Raw genomic sequence first — 17,248 nt, forward strand, 5'->3', positions numbered from 1 at the left:
GCACTGGGGTGAATTACCCTAACTTAAAGGTACCTATACATTTAAATTTAGTGTAACTTAACTAATTTTTATTTTAACAATGTTAATTTTCTATTTAAAAATAGTGTATTTTAAATGCTAACAGTCATGGGCGTAGATCCCGGGGGGGCCAGGGGGGCCCGCCCCCCCCCCCCTGGAATTAATGGGCCCCTCCTTGGGGGGGCCCACTTCGTGATTTTAAAGTTAATGGTGTACACAGCATATATATCAGATTATTATTTACAACGACGACAAACACTTTGACATGCTTTACATTCCTACCTTCGAGTTCCGTAGTTATTTTCCCCTACCCCTTCTGCGAAAGCCATGGTATGGAGTTTTATAGTGAGAACTTTGAAACCCTTAATTCCTAGAAACCGTTCATTCCAAAGGACGAAGCTAGGGTAGGGTTCCATTAGCATTTCCTCCCCATTGTTACGCTCACTACCTTGTCCTCTGAAACGACAGTATTATAGGTTTCAGGTAGTCTGTTTTTAAAGTGGTTTTGCTCTCGTGTGCGCCAGTCTTCTGCTTTCTTGGCAAACATCAACATGGATAAGTTCGTGACGCGGAAGAAACGTAAAACAGAATCTGATTCTCACCTGGTAAGCTTGGTTGTTTTATAAGTAGTGATTATTATTTAAGTAATATATTTTATTTAAGTGATTATGTAACGTTATTTTTCCCAGGAAATAAACAACTTAATACTTTAACAGTAATTATAGCAGAATTTAGTTTATTTACGAACTGAAACTTATATACCATTTTCTGGAATTTTTTAGCTCATCTCCATTCTGTAAGGCTAGCTGCTCTGTACGTTACATGTGAATATACAGGGAATAATTTTTTTCCTCGTCAATATGGAATTTAAAATCACTCTCCTTTTATTATCAAACGATAATTTTCACAATTCATGGCCGATAATCACTTTATAACATTTGTTATTTGATAACTGCAACACTGCACGAGTAAACAGAAGTAAGAGTGAGAAAGAAGTATTTAAACGTTACATATCCGTATTTAAGTTAATAAGGAAGCAAACGCGTCTCTTTAATAACTAATCAAGCAGCATATTTTAACTAAATAATTCACTGCCAAAATACTGATTATACTAATATAAGCCGAGAAATGTATGTGGTTTAATTTGCTGTAGTATAAATTTCATAGTTCTATCTCCGATATTTAACATTTGTGTCTTTAAGATTTTTTCTTTTTTACCTGGTTGATGGCTTTACTAAATAAAATAGTCTTTAGGGTTTTAATATGATTCGATCGTTAATTTTATGTTGATCCGTTTATTAGCTTTGGCGCTTTGGGTTTTTAGGGCGCATCAAACACTGTGAACAAAGAATTTTACGAACAGCATTTGAATCGCAGTAATTATGTGATGTGGCATAAAAAAAACCGACAAAGTGCGAATCGAACTCGCGCACGAAGGGTTCCGTACCATTATCTATAAAAACGGCAAAAAAAATCATGTCTGTTGTATGGGAGCCCCACTTAAATATTTATTTTATTCTGTTTTAGTATTTCTTGTTATAGCGGCAACATAAATACATAATTTGTGAAATTTTATTCTGTTTTCACTGGTGAAATTGCTTATTCCAGCTTCTTCATGCGAAGTTGAGCGCAGCTTCAGCGCTCTGAGGCGTCTGAAGACACGGTTAAGAAGTACCACTACTCAAACCCGTTTCAACTCAGTGACTGTGTGTCATGTTCACAAAAGTCGTTTGGATGAACTTAGTTTACATGAATTAGCTAAAGATTTTGTTTCAAGATCTGAAATTAGAATAAACACTTTTGGAAAATGGTAATGTATGGGTGTGGTGTTATCTATTTGCATTATAATCACGTATATTATTTTTATAGATTTTTTCATGGATATTTTATGTATTTAGGTTAGCAAATTAACCAAACATGTTTGGGAGATCACTTCTTATAGTCATTAATTAATAATTACTAAAACATATGTTGCTCTGCTTTATTGTTAATATCACTTACGTAAAAATAAAGTGTATAACATACGAGCTTATCATCCAGAGAAGACTTGTTTCGGTTGACCACTAGCGCAAAATTCTTAAACCACAGAATTCACGGGCCCCCCCTGGAAATCCTACAGATTTGCGCCCATGCTAACAGTAACTTTCTTCTGAGCGGATCTCGGTCCTCCAGATATTTACCTTTTACTCTCCGAGACCTACCATCTGAATAACTTTTAAGTCATGTGTTTGCCACATTTATTACTCCTACGTTATCAGATTTTCTTTTAAAGTATTTTGTCTGAACTGTAACAAAAGCCTTAGCAATATCTACCAATATACACATTTTTTTCTTTTCCATGGCTTAGTGAACAAAGTTTGTTGCATTGCTTAGCGCATCATATGTACTCACACGTTTCCTAACCCATATAGATTTACAGAAGGTATTTTGTGGTTATCTAAAAATGACAGCTGATGATGTCACATTTAATTCGCCTTTTTTGAGATGTTAACATTTTAAATAGCTATATTACCCTAATCATAAGCTGTAGATTTAATCTTCGTGCACTTTAATCTTCTCATATCAATATTTTTAATTAATTTCAATAATTATCAACAACAGAATTGTGAACTACTGTATTAATTTTCGTGTTTCATACTTCAATGCAATTACTGTACATAGGTATGAAAGCTTACAAAATCTCCTGCTCATTATAGCCAATATTCTGTAACTACATTCTGTGATAGAATGAAGCATTCAATAGATATCATATCAGCACTAGGCCCACACCAATCTCGATCAGGGTAAGAACACAACTGATCCTTGGATTCATTATTGCTAAGACTTCGCTTATGTGAAGAGGATCGGAGGTTGTAAACCCCTGCTTGGCTTGGCTTAACTTCAGACCACCGAGGTATAAGAAAGCAACCCTCTGAAGCCATGTACATTCTTCATGTGCGTAGCTGTGTGACATCATAGCTTGACAGGTACATATTTCAGTTGCTCTTTTTAAATCCATGTTCAAGCTAAGTGTGTTTGTAATGGGTCCAGGAAGGGAAGACTCGTAAGTTCGTCTTACGCCAAAGCTTAAATATACGCTCTATAGACATGCAGGGTTTTCGCCATTGTGGATGGGGAATTATCACGCATCATCTAATAGGAGTAGCTTTCAGTGCTGTGCGACTGCCTCAAGCTCGGTGGCGACGATGCGAGTAGATGGAAACACTTCGCATTCTAACATGTATCATCTCTTATTTTACACACTTCGCACATTTTACTACTTAAATTATTGATATAAGTCAAATGTACTTGATGGGGGAGTCGGGGGTCTTCTCCCCCTCCCCCTGCTTAAGAGACATCATTTATGAGAGTTTGTTAACCTTCCTTGCTAGGACCAGTTCCCCGATGTCCAACGTGACACCTATTTGCTCGTGGACTCCTCCCCCCCTCCTCCCTATGACAGTAGGCCCGAGCTCTCCCAGGGAATGTAATACATATTAACATTACGTTATCAGCTACTTTTCGAGGAACTGTTGCAGCAATTTCCACGATTGTACCGACGTTCTCTGTGGTGTTTCCTAAGTGAGATTTAAAAACTAAGTGTGTTTGGGAACCACACGGTGCGTAGCATTCGGTTTATCACCAGCATGTACCGCTCTACCACGCTACGTTTTGGACAATACAATATTTTTGCCCACCTGAATGCTCTTCCTTGCATGCGGTTTCACAATGTTTGTCATCCCCACCCCCTTTTCCAGGGTCATAAGTGATGTGGCCTGTCTGCTCGCATTAAGAGTTTCATGTGCCATGAAAATACACATATTGCAACTAATGTGTTTTCCAGCCTCCTAACCAGTCACTGATGCCAGGGGACATTTACTGATATATTACCACATTTGTTGTGCCAACGGAATTTCCTTCCTAATCGATTTTAAACTGAACCATCGCCAAGATGACCTCACACGCGTCACAAGTAATCTGGAATTCCCGAAACCGCAGCCGGGATTTCGCAACACGGGAAAAGCCATTTGGGGGGGGAGGAAATACGTTAATCGGTCCATAATGGTTTCTCAAGCGCCTTCCATTACTGCCGCGCTTAACATTTTAACACTCAGATTATAGCTACTGTGATATCTAAAAACACATAACAAAAATTATAGTCTCTTAGACATAGTTGTTTTGTTCGTTTTCATCGTTCTTGTAATGCGAATACTGAATTTCACTTAAAAATCACGTTAGTCTTGAATACACATTTATAATGCATTGAAAAAATCTTCGCAGACATAACTTAGGAATCACAGAAAATGTAAACGAATATGTCACTGTTACCCTGAAATATATGAATGAAATAAAAGTACAATATATGAGCCATGTAATGATTTTATTTCACTTCATTGTAAGTTTAAATGTACATCCTGTTATGACTCGCTCGGAGCGCATTGGCGCGCTGCCTCAAGGAAGTGTCGCTAGTCAACACAAACACGAGGCTTCAGCAGTTACACCACTGTCAGCAATAATAGTGGGACACGGCCTCGGCGACGAAGGACGAGAGCGGCCGCTGTAACGAACGAACAGTGGGAACAATGATTGTCAACACGCCGCGGACTCGACGATTAACACGGCAGCCAGGACTCCCAGAAGGAGGCTGCTGGGGAAGTCTCCGCCTGGGTCCTCGTCGGAGGACGGCGGCGAGCGGCCACCGCCAGGCGCCAGCAGCGAGGCCAGCACCAGGACGGCAGCCAGGAGCCGTCCAACAAAATGCCACAGCCGAGGATTGAAACCACGAGCCAGACGTGCAACCGTCGGTCGACATCACTACCTCAGCTATCGCGGGATGTAGATAATGTAATGTATGTCTTTATGTCTTTAATGCTCCCCTCTCACTTTAACTATATGTAAATGTAATATGTAACATCTAAGACTGACAATAATCATATAAATAATAATAAGTTGTTCAACTTTTAATCACCATCCCCCAACATAAAGCCTTATAAATAATGTACAAAGAGTAAATTTGTAACAATCCACATTTCAATCAATAAATCTCAAATGGCTGTCAATACTTGGGCTAGATAGATGGACACACGAGATTACGGTTTACTGGACCAGCAGGTTTCCACCTAAGTCAATATTTGGTCACAGAACTGTTGTTTAATGTGCACTTAAATACTAGCTGTCTATAAAAAATTTGTGCAGGGTTCAATGCTTTCCTCACATTTGCCACATGGGAAAATATTTGTTTAATCTCTCTGTTTTACCAATTTCAGATCGAATGTTTTCAGCACCAGAAAATTTGAAGAATATTTGTATTTACTAGACATTGTAAGAGGAAATTTTATTTTGGTCTTCGCAGTTTGCAACACTTCGGGTCGGGAGGACACCAAATCCATTGCAAAATGGATTCTCTCAAACAGCCTGCGATGGAACAGAACAATTCCAACGGTGCGGCAAGGCCGTGATAATAACAAATTTAAAACTTCATTATAAATTTGCAATGTTCACCAAACTATTTCAGAAACATTTGTGTAATTCTAAACACATGGAACTGCATAGGGCCATTCCATGTCAAATCAACCAAGGTCCCAACCTGACCGTCTCAGATTTGTCTGAAATTTGGTATGGTGGTGGCCCTAATAAATAGTAACATAGAGCAATTTTCATTTTATTTTTATCCCTTCTGGTTCTTTAGTTGTACAATTCCAAACATTGCCAAATTTCATGTTTTTTTTGTTCGCGAGCAAATGTTTATTTATTTATAGGTTGAGTTCTAATAAAGCTGGAACAGTGAAAATAAGCCCATTTTTGAGCTTATTTGCTAGGCTTTAATTTGATATACAACATAAAAACATTTTTAAAAAAATTCACCTTTCAAAAACTTTTTAATAATTGTATATACTGGTTTTTGAAAAACTGTACTTTTAAAATTCTGAAAAAAAAAATATGTTAAAGAACAACATACTGACTATGAATGCTGAAAGTTTTATTATGGGATGCCAATGGGATCATATTAAAATACAATTTTATGTAAAAGAGTGGGTCACTATTTTAACCTGCTGCTGTAAGGTTAGTAAATTTGCTTTGGAATATCAGTAAATACAACAATAAAGTAGGCCTTGAAGTAATTTATAACAGTCCCACCCACACCATCACTGGCTCCTTTTCCATGGCAGTAGCAGAAAAGTGCCATTCAGCATTGATTCCAAAATCACCTTCATGATGGCATAAATTAATAAAGTTTTTTTTTGTTCTTATACTCAGCTGCTGAGCCGTCTGAAAAATAGAACATCTTGGTAGGTTTCTTACCAAAATATCCAGTTAAAAAGTCAATTAAATATGATTGGAATAGATGTACTGCCACTGTGTCATGGGTCAAATGCTCAGATATTAGAACATAACTGATATGTTTGATTTCATTATCATCATTGTAATAGGCAACAAAAGGGTGGACAGTTGCTTGAGTGTTCGTCCAATGGTAACCTTGAACCTCATCTTGTATTATAAATGTGTAATTTTCTGAAAAATCAGTAACTACCAAAAACTCTCCTACCTTGAGGTCACACTTTGTGTTTTTTTGAAAATTGTTGTGTTGCAATAAAGGAGTGTCGTTTCAGTAAGTCCAACTTTTCAATCAAACAATCGATAAACTCTTCTGTTGGTTGTATCATCGTTTCTAAAGAAGTCCAATCAACTGTAACCCACTTTTTGTAAGTTATCTGGTCAATGTTGTTAGAGTCTAGTGTTGTTTCGAAAAACTCTCTTAAAAGTCTAGACCCAGGACAGAATTCACACTCATTGAAGTAGCAGCAAGGCAAAGGGGGATTGCACATAACTCTAGCAATAAAATGCTTGTGTTACTTCTTCTCCGGTTAATTTGGATACTCTGCAACCATCCAGCATAAGTTTGAAGTTCTGATGTGTTGTACAGATACAAACACAGTGCGTGCCACTTCCACCTGCTAACAAACAGTTTTTAGGCCTTAGTTCAGCAAATTTTGAGAAACCTATTTGAACATCCGTGAACTGATCTTTAAACTTTTCATAAATTTATTTTAGGTTAGTTAATACTTATCTTTTTTGTACTTGTTTTTTTTCCCCATCCATTACGGTTGCAACAAAGTCTCTTTTTCCAGGCATGGATCTACTAATGTCATCAGAGCAAAAAAGTTATTCACCAATTCAACAGTTGTTTTATCAAGGACTTTTCCAGGTTTTGGGTTGGGTGATGACAAAATTCCATTCTCTTTAACTAGCTCTTTAACTTTCCTGACCATATAGTTTGAACATGAAAACTCTTCCTGAATTTTTGCTACTGGCCAACTTTTAGACAAAACTGTTAACACTGTTATTTTCTCACTTCTGGAAGAACAATTTTTGAATTTTTCTTTTAACTGAAGAATAATTTCAGATTCAGATGTGTTGGCTTCTTTCTTTTCTGGCGATACATTAAGTTCTCTTTTTACTGCAGAGGATAATTTTTCAATTTTAGTTTTTGAATAGTTTTTTTCAGCTAAACGCTTTTTCTTAATAGGTGTCTCACCCAATATTTGCAAAGAGTTGTTCAAACTGTCTACAAAAACATCAGTTATAACGTTCTCTGTTGAGTCTTCAGAACTTTGAGAGCTCTGGGATTCTATATCTAATTCTGGTTGAGGCGCAGTTACAATTTTTGATATTTTTTTTCTGCATTTGTCACAGAATTTTTGAGTCTGAGAAGGTAATTTTTTTATCATACGCACATTAACATTTCGTAGGTTCTTCTTGTGATTGTTATGGCCTTTCTGACTGAATGGATTACAGCATAATGCAGAAATTTTCGGCATTGTGCATAATTTACTATAATACAGTGTTCTATTGTAACTGAATCAGAAAATAAAATAATAAACACAAAACATAAAGCTAGTAGTTTGCAGTATAGGCCTAGACTTATAACTAATACTCAATTGTCCATAATACAGATAACGATAACTGTCCTACAAATTGCTACATATAGTATGTATATTGTCATCACATCTGAACTAAAACATATTTATTTTAAACTAAAGGTCACACTTTAGGTTGTAAGAATCACTAATAAAACTCAATGAAGAATCCTAAACCATTTAACCATTTGCCACTTCACTCTACAAACTAAGTAACTTTTATAGGTTACCACTAGATAATGCCCGGCATGCGTTGCAATGCCTCAATCAATATTTTTTTTTGTAATTTTTTAAATGTATACTAAGCATCTCTCTTTATCTCTCTAATTCTCTATCTCTCTATGTATACCTCTATAACTCTCTCTATCTTTATATTTATATATCTATCTCTATATATCTTTCTACATATATATCTCTATATATCTTTCTAGCGGACCCGACAGACATTGTCCTGCCCAAATGTACATATGGCGGTAAGTATTTCTACGCTGGACATTTTGTATCTTCTCATTATACATACCCCTCCTCATGGGCACGCCACTGCCGTTACCAAAAACAAAAACCTTTCCCATGTTTACGCAGAAGGCAACAACAATGCAAAAGCCCGTTGCCATGGAGGCTAATTATCAACATTGCTTAGTTTTTTTGCTTTTAAAGCGTGTTTTTTTATTTTTTTCTTAGCTCAGAATCGAGATAAAATATCCAATTGTGAATCTAAACCATCCTCGAATCCCCGTGAACTCACACAAAAAATTTCATCAAAATCGGTCCAGCCGTCTAGGAGGAGTTCAGTGACATACACACGCACACAAGAAATATATATATATAAAGATATGTCAAGAATTGGAGGGTAAACTTGAGAATTGGAGAGAAACAAAGAAACCTTGATAATCTCAGCTGATTTGCGGTAAAAAAAACTTTAATCTTATTTACCCTATAACTACAGGGAGAGTAGAATAAGAACAAAATAAGCAGTGAATTCCTATGATAAAAATAACCACTCTTCTGCATAAAATTGTATTTTAATATGATCCCATTGGCATCCCATAATAAAACTTTCAGCACACATAGTCAGTATGTTGTTCTTTAACATATATTATTTTCAGAATTTTAAAAGTAAAGTTTTTCAAAAACCAGTACCAGTATATACAATTTTTAAAGTTTTTGAAAAGTGAATTTTTTTAAAAATGTTTTTATGTTGTATATCAAATTAAAGCCCAGCAAATAAGCTCAAAAATGAGCTTATTTTCACTGTTCCAGCTTTATTAGAACTCAACCTATAAATAAATCATCATTTGATTGCGAGCAAAAAAAAAACTGAATTTTGACCACTTTTGCAACTGTACAACTCAAAAACTGGAAGGGATAATAATAAAATAAAAATTGCTCTATGTTATTATTTACTAGGGCTACCACCATACCAAAATTCAGACAAATCTGAGAAGGTCGGGTTGAATACAGTATTTTTTTTTGGTTGATTTGACATGGAATGACCCCATATCGTTAAAATATGACTGAAATAATAAGAAAATTGAAATTTTAAAGTATGCATTTCTTGTGTAATAAAAGGTAAGAAGGACAAAGCCATGTATAGGGCATCTTTTAGATAACATTTCACTTGTATCATAGAGTTTTCGGTTGAATGGTGTTTGGAATTTCAAGCCAACGATTGTAAAGAAACACAATGCAAAATTAACAAAATTTATATTTTCGCAATGCCGTAACGTTGCAAAACTATTACAATTCCAATTATTGTTAACAGTAATACATTAAGAAATTATTTTATTTCATATGTGTCCATATATATTTTTCACAAAATTTGTTTTAAAAATCTCACTAATGCTTCCATGCCTTGTTGGTTCCAGTGCACGTGGTCTGGTTTTCTGTTGGCTCCCATGTATACCTGTAAATAAACAGATAATAGTATTGAAGAAAAAATATATAACTTAACAATAAAAATAATACATTAATTCATTAAACATGATATTCTTTGTTCTTGTCAGGTAAATATTACCACAATCATGCAAATAGCAAACACTACAAAGACGAATACATAGTAGGAATAGCTGTTGAATGGTGGATTTAGAAAGACCAAGATATGTACTAATATTCAGTGGACTACTTCTCACTTTGGATTCAAATAGCATTAAATTTTAATTCAAAAAGGTATTGAACGATTCAACAAAATTATATTATATATTTAAAAAAAAAAAAAAAACAACATTGTGCAAGAAAACGTTCGCATAGCCTTCGAAATAGCTGTCGTAGTCGCAGACAAATTTCTTCTCAGAAATGACTATTAACTTTTGTTGCAATTGAAATAGTGACCAAATTATAGTCTCATGTAAATGATAAAGTTATTACTATATAGAATAAAACATTTTGAATCTGCAAGCTTAATTTGTTGGTCAAACATCTTGTGAGTTGGGCTTCCAGATTAGATACACCAATGTTTTACCAGGAAAGGAACTACACAACCCGCTTCTCACGCCGCTCATCAACCGCGTTAAAACAGCTACAAGACGTTAGGTCCGCAGTATATCGCGGTATTTGGTTAGTTTTGTGGGAGTTATATTTCTGATTATTGGGCATGTTCGTGAATGAACACCAAGAAGTTATCCCATCTATCAATTTAGAAACATGACAACAAAATTGTATATATAATTTAATTTCATTATACATGTGTTATTTCCACAAAAACTATTAATAAAACAGCCAAAAAAATTAGCAATTAAAAGTATTCTTAGAGTCGTTTTATTTATAAAAAAAAAAAAAAAAGTTAATTAACACACTCACTGGATAATAACTTCATAACAGTTTCCTAAGTGAAAAAAACACGTACATTCATTCTGAAATCAGTTATTGAATGTGTAACTATTCAAATTCAAAACAAGAAAGATCTCGTGAGTGATCCCAGGAATAGTGGAAGTGTTGTGTTCAGCTACCATGATATCCAACCTTCCTTGCAATCGGCCGCTGCGTATTAGTGCCAAACGTAGTAATTGATGATAGCTAAATTGAAGGGGAATGTTTCTACAAGAATGCACTTCAGCAAAGGTGTAATGTACAGTCTCATTTAATGTTTAAAAAAATTTCTTTTCTGCAGTTCTCTGGCAAAACCCTTTAAAAGCATTGACATAGTCAAAGAGCCCTTTTTCCTAACCTAACTTTAAAACTGTGTTTGGCGCAAGTCCCTCTTTCCTTCGGTAGCCTATACCCCCGGCGCCCACACCCAACTAAAGTTCATACATTATCATCCCAGTCGTTAGGGACCGTCCACTCCTGCAGGCGACCATGGTTCCATAACTTATTAGCATTATGAAAATTAATTTTCCCTGAAATATAATATATGTTTGACCCAACATTTGTACTCGAAATACATACAACATCAACGTATATCAGTTTACAGTAAAAATTAATCGTTAGGTACAATACAAAACAAACTATGTTTTATTTTTTTTGCCATAAAGTTGTATGACTAATACAAAATGAAAAATTCTGTACAGGCCTTAATTTATTACATTCAACCCATACTTAGAGATGAGTAAAATGTTAAAATAACTTGACAAATACGAGGCAATATTTCCGGAATAGACAAATTACTTTCCAAATGAGAGTGATTGTTGTTACAATGAACACGGGGGGAAAATGATATAAATATCTACGATATACCTATGAGATTAAGTTGACACACTGACATAAATATATGCGTACCTAAAGTTATGTTTAAAATGTTTACTATTTTATTTGATTCCCTACTTTCTCAGTAACACATAAACATGTATCTAACAACTGAATCGCTAATCAATTTTAAAAGCCAGTGAGGGAAGATAGAAACTTTATGTCAAGATTGAAAATAGTGTTATTAAACGCCTTGTATTATTCCTCGAACACAAGTGTATTAGATTATCAAGCGTTCTGTAGGCAACTTACCTCTCGAAAAACTCCGACCTCACAGACCCATCCGATCTGCGGAATATTCCATCCATGCAAACAATGCGGAAGTTCATGCTTTCTGAAAATAAAATATTATATTAATAAATCACTGTATTTTGGCAACTGCATCCAACCTAATTATTTTCCTAGTTTACAATACAGCAACACCTGATAGTAAAATCAATAAATCCTAACTTTTCAACATAAAGCAAATATATATATATATATATATATATGTAATCTTGTACGGTTTTCAGGCATTATAGTTGAAATATATGATGTGTTCCTCCCCCTCTGTATGGAAGAACTACTTACTTCGACAAAAATTTCCTTAAAAATCAAACAACTAGAAGGTCAGTCGGAAGGGGCCCATCTAACTTAATCACACGTGAAAATACCTGTACTGACATCTCTTTCGTAATTTCATTATCCCATTTCCAATACTTAATAATGTAAGAAAATTAGTTCTTGAAGTATGAATCTGTGTGATCAGCACCACGAACTGTCAAGCATGATTAATGTTTTCCCGGTGCTTTACATATTGTCCTAACTGTACATTCAAAATAATGATAAAATTGGTCATTGCAGGCATTCAAAATTGCAATTATTGAGACTAAGTTCTAAGTCAAAGTACATTTTCATATTCGTATAATGTGTGCCGAACATGCCAAACATACTGTCCAGTTGCCTTTGTGTTATCGAAATAACTTGCAAGAGTTCCTTAGGTAATGTACCTTACATGCATGACCGGGGGCACACGTTATGTCCTAACCACCCCCCCCTCCTTTACAAAAGACCATACGCTCCCCTTTGCAACGTAAACATTCACGCAAAGGCTGATCAGTAAAGTACAGTGTGTCTGTAATCCTAAACAGGGAAGCAATGAAACAAGATATAAATGTGAAAACTTCGACAAAGAAGAAGAAACCTCTGCGTGGGTTTCATGGTAGATCATTCTCTCGGGTGGAAAGGCATGGGCGCTGTCGAGGTACGGCCAGTTCGATCTCCAGACCTAGCACCATCACACTTTCACCTGTGTAGTCACATGAAGCAACATGTGTACAGTGAACGTATCGGCAACACAAATCATTGGAAACGAAAAATCCAAGACTTTTTCACTATTACGCCAGATGTCCTTAATTATGTGTGGGAAGAACTAGATTATATTTCAGTATTTGTTAAGCAATAAATGGAGGCCTCATCAAACTGCATTGAACAGTTATCAAATCTTGTAGAGTTTTCCTTTTATTCATATTTATATATTGTTTCGTTACTTTCCTGAGACCGCTTGAAAGTGTACTGAGACTTTACGGACATACTGTACTTATAAAAATTAAATATTTTCTTCTATGGGTTTTTTTCCTACAAACTTCCAACTCGTTTACCTATAACGAATGGCTTAAAAGATTTTGCTGCCGAATATTCCCTGATTTTGTAAGTCTAAATAATTTAATTTCACATTTATAGATTAATAAACTGTTTAAATTAATTATTATTATTTAAAAATAATGTTTCCCAAGGTTTGGCATGCTGAAAAGATAAATTCTCAGTTCATTGTTCCAATAGGTTCTTAATGACCCTAAAGTTTATATTCAAAAGGCGCACTGAATTAACAATCAAATTAAAATGGTTTCTACCAACTGAAGAACATGCTAACATGGTGGAAATTTACCTGCTGTTCTCTGCATGTGGCAGTTGAGCCACATTCGGTACCGCTCCTGCCTGCTGCCCGGGGGGAAGCGGGGCACAGGGGGTAGCACTGCCTCTCCTTTAGTGTCCGGAGCAGGATCTTAAAGTCCCTCGCGGCATAATTCTGTAACACCACATTATTTTACTTGCATCGTTCCCAGGGCCCACAGGTATTGCAAAACAAATTACTCACACAACTTATACGTAGTCATGGAGTCACATTTACTCGGTGTATTAGTGTTTCATTCTTTCGATTATGATTTTAAAGGCCTGAAGAAAAAATTGTAAACGTACGAACTAAAGACTGTGCGAAGTATGGAAGATTGCATAGCAATTAAAATGATCTACAGTATATTTAGATTAACTGAAGTGTATTATATATATATATACATATTAGACATACTCATGTAACAAAATTTGGAAAGAATTTGGAGACAGTAAGAAAGTGGGGTTACCATAGAAATGTATCGTTATTTACCGACCGTCCTATAGTCGTACAGTACAGACTACCTTACAGTACCCACAATTCCAAGTTCTCACTTATGGTTATGACGTTAGATTGTAGCATTTTGCAGCTGTTCGTGAATAACTTTTACCTTCACAGTTCATATTCTTTGGCGACTGTCGTATTTGTTCAATGTTGTAAGAACTGTCAGCTGGTGAAGGTGTTCGTTTACATTTAGTGTGCGAAAAGTTATTTTGACGATGGCGTATCTCTTATCTGGGTTAATATGTCGTTTATTATTTAGCATCCTCTTAATCTCTTGAGTGTACAATCAAATTACATTGTATTAAATTCAAGATATTACTTGAAATACATGTGCAGCTCGCACTGATGTTACCACGTTGCTGACGTAGAGTACCGACCTCCCAAATTTTGTCCAGTAGGTACCGACAAATGAATATATCAACTAAATTAATACATAAAACTTGTAATTTTTTCTTACAGACAAATCGCAAAAAAAAAAAAAATATAAAAAAGTGCAAACAAGACAATATGAGATTGTAAATATAAGATGTTGCACACAAAATAACACGTTAAGCAGCCGAGATGTCTTCTATTCCAAGAAATATATCAGAAGATAGACTGAAAAAGCCATTAAATCTGGTGAAACTGTGAATCTGACCACTCAGATGGGCATATTCCAAATTACTTTTGATAGTGAAATGAAAAAAATAACTTGTTTTTATGTACAGATTCATGCCTATAAGGAGATTATTTATTAAATTAGCATTCGATTTGGCTGTGCATCTAAAGTTGCCTTACCACTTAAATAAGAAACACCAAATTACTGGAAAGCATTTTTAATATGACTTTTTGACTTATCATCAGAACTCCAGAGCCCACAAGTCTTCAGAGAGCTTTAGGATTTACCGAACATCAAATAGATAGCTTCTTTAATGGATAATTCGAGCTACTTTCAAAATACAATTTTACAGTCAATAGAATATACCTACAACTGTGATAAGACTGGGATCACAATTATTGTTCATGATAATGATGTCAAGGTGATTTCATAGAAGGGGAAAAGGCAAGTAAGCAAAATAGAAAAATGTTACCATTTTATTGTGCATAATTGATGGCGGGGTCATTTTCGTTACTCCCCTTTTTTTGTTTTTTTCTGTAAGAAAAACGAGTAAATGCTGTTCTGATAAAATGTCCTTCAGGAATTTTTTTTCGCAGATGATTGACGTGGTTGTATCACTGCTAAAGCTTTGTTGAAATGGTTGTAACTGTTTGTTGAGAGGACACATCCCACTAAGGAAAAACCAGTCCTTCTTGATGAGCACAGCAGCTGTAAGAATCTCAAATAATAGTCAAATAATAGTTTTGTTATTATTTTGACTAAATTGATTTAATAATTCAAATATTAGTAGTTATGACCATAATAGTTCTAAATTAATGGCTGGACGACAATATTTTGCTATTTACTAAATGAAGACTTTTTTATTATTGGAAATAACAAAGATTTATAATATAATTCAAGAAACATTACATATACATTATAATAAATAATTTTCAAAAAAGTGCTTTATTCAATGGACATGCAATTAAAATGTACCAAATGAAAAAAAGTAATTACGTATATTTTATGAAGAATTGGCCTTCCTCTTAAAGATTCTCGAGTTTTTTCTTCAAAATATAATTTCGAATGTCTTAAATAAATTTTTGTTTGGAAGCCTGTAATCGGCGGGAGAAGCTATAGCATGCAAGGAAAACAGGGCGCGCGAACTTGTTGCTGTCCGTCGGCATTAAAAGTGTCGGCCCAGATAGAAATTCTGAAATGCACATATTGTTAAGGAAGGTTTGAGCTTTCATTTGCATAGTGTCATATATTGGGACAATCCTTGGTATGAGCCCTGTTTTTTTTAATATGATGGCATGTTTTACTATATGTCATTTTTATATGTCTACAATAGACTTGGTTATATTTAAAAAAATTGATAAATAGGGACTGATTCTGTCTATTTTTTATTTTTTTTGTTAATGTTTAAATACTTCTGAATGTATTATTATTATTATATATATCTGGTATGTTTTTAGGTTCGTTAGTATAATAACCTCCCACAATGTGAATCGCCATGTTTTGCTGTTGCGGTTCAAGCATTATTTTATCTGCGGTCGTTTGTCCACCTTGTTTTTTCACAATGTCTCCTTTTTTAAAATGACAAGGCACAGAATATGGTAAACTACATTGTTTACAGTCTTGTCGTATACTACGCTTGCCTTTTTTTATGGCATTAATTGCACACATAACGTCCAATTTGTTAGGTTTTGTGTACGTCTTCCCACCTGAAACTGGGTTATAAGTTCGTGGCATGGTGATTCTATTCACCCCGACAAAATACGAAAATTACGTTGATCCATTTAAAATTAATTAGTAAGCCATGTCTTACAGAAAATGCAATAATAATTACATTACACTTTCATGATACTTGAGGCACAAAATAAAAATATTTACTCACTTCTGTTCATAAAACACATGATTGCGTAGACAAAGTTTTTTAGATTATGTTTTTTCGCTCCAAAACAGTTGATCGTATTATATTTTTACAAAACAAGTAAACCAACATAAAGACTTGAAATTCCATTAAGTAGAGTCATATATGTACTTACAAAATGTGAAAAAATGTGGCAAGCTATTTAAAAATTTAGGAAATATGTATAACCATAATACTTTTTCCTAGTTATTGATCCTATTCACCCCAGTGATTCTACTCACCCCATTCTACGGTATTTTGAAGGGAGTGTGAAGAGGTATTGAAAAGCGAGACAACATGGCGGCAACCGGACAGCCGGGTGTGGCGCATTAAGTCATCCCACCACCCCGGGCAGTCTGACAACACCGGAGAAGACCCAACAACAACAACCACAGCCGAGCTGAGTCTGGGACATGTGAGTGCAGATGAAGGTGAACTGCTGTGCATACCAGTAGTAGTAAATAGGCACACTGTCCATGCACTTATTGACACTGCCACCAGTCATAGCTGCGTAACTGCATGGTTCACAAAGGGAATGGGCTTAGAGGCCCATCCGGGCTGCCTACAGCTGGCCACCACTGGGGATGCCGGCCAGACCCTGGCGTCGCGATGCTGCGGGTGGAGTTGCACGACTACAACTCGAGTACGACCGCCCTGATAGTCGAGGAGCTTTGGACGACGTGATCTTGGGACAGCTGTATCTGCACGACCGGAACATCTTGAAT

At 35.4% G+C, this 17,248-nt stretch overlaps 1 long non-coding RNA gene across 1 annotated transcript; it reads right to left on the minus strand.

Moving 5' to 3' along the window:
- Window positions 1-8,307: 8,307 nt before the first annotated feature.
- On the minus strand, window positions 8,308-16,574 carry LOC134540152 (uncharacterized). Its single transcript, XR_010076416.1, has 4 exons — window positions 16,509-16,574; window positions 13,525-13,665; window positions 11,850-11,931; window positions 8,308-9,819 (listed from the first exon to the last, which is right to left on the minus strand). It is a non-coding gene; the product is annotated as an uncharacterized LOC134540152 (long non-coding RNA).
- Window positions 16,575-17,248: the final 674 nt, after the last annotated feature.

Source organism: Bacillus rossius, chromosome 16 (genome assembly GCF_032445375.1).
Source record: "Bacillus rossius redtenbacheri isolate Brsri chromosome 16, Brsri_v3, whole genome shotgun sequence".
Taxonomy (NCBI): Eukaryota; Metazoa; Arthropoda; class Insecta; order Phasmatodea; family Bacillidae; genus Bacillus; species Bacillus rossius.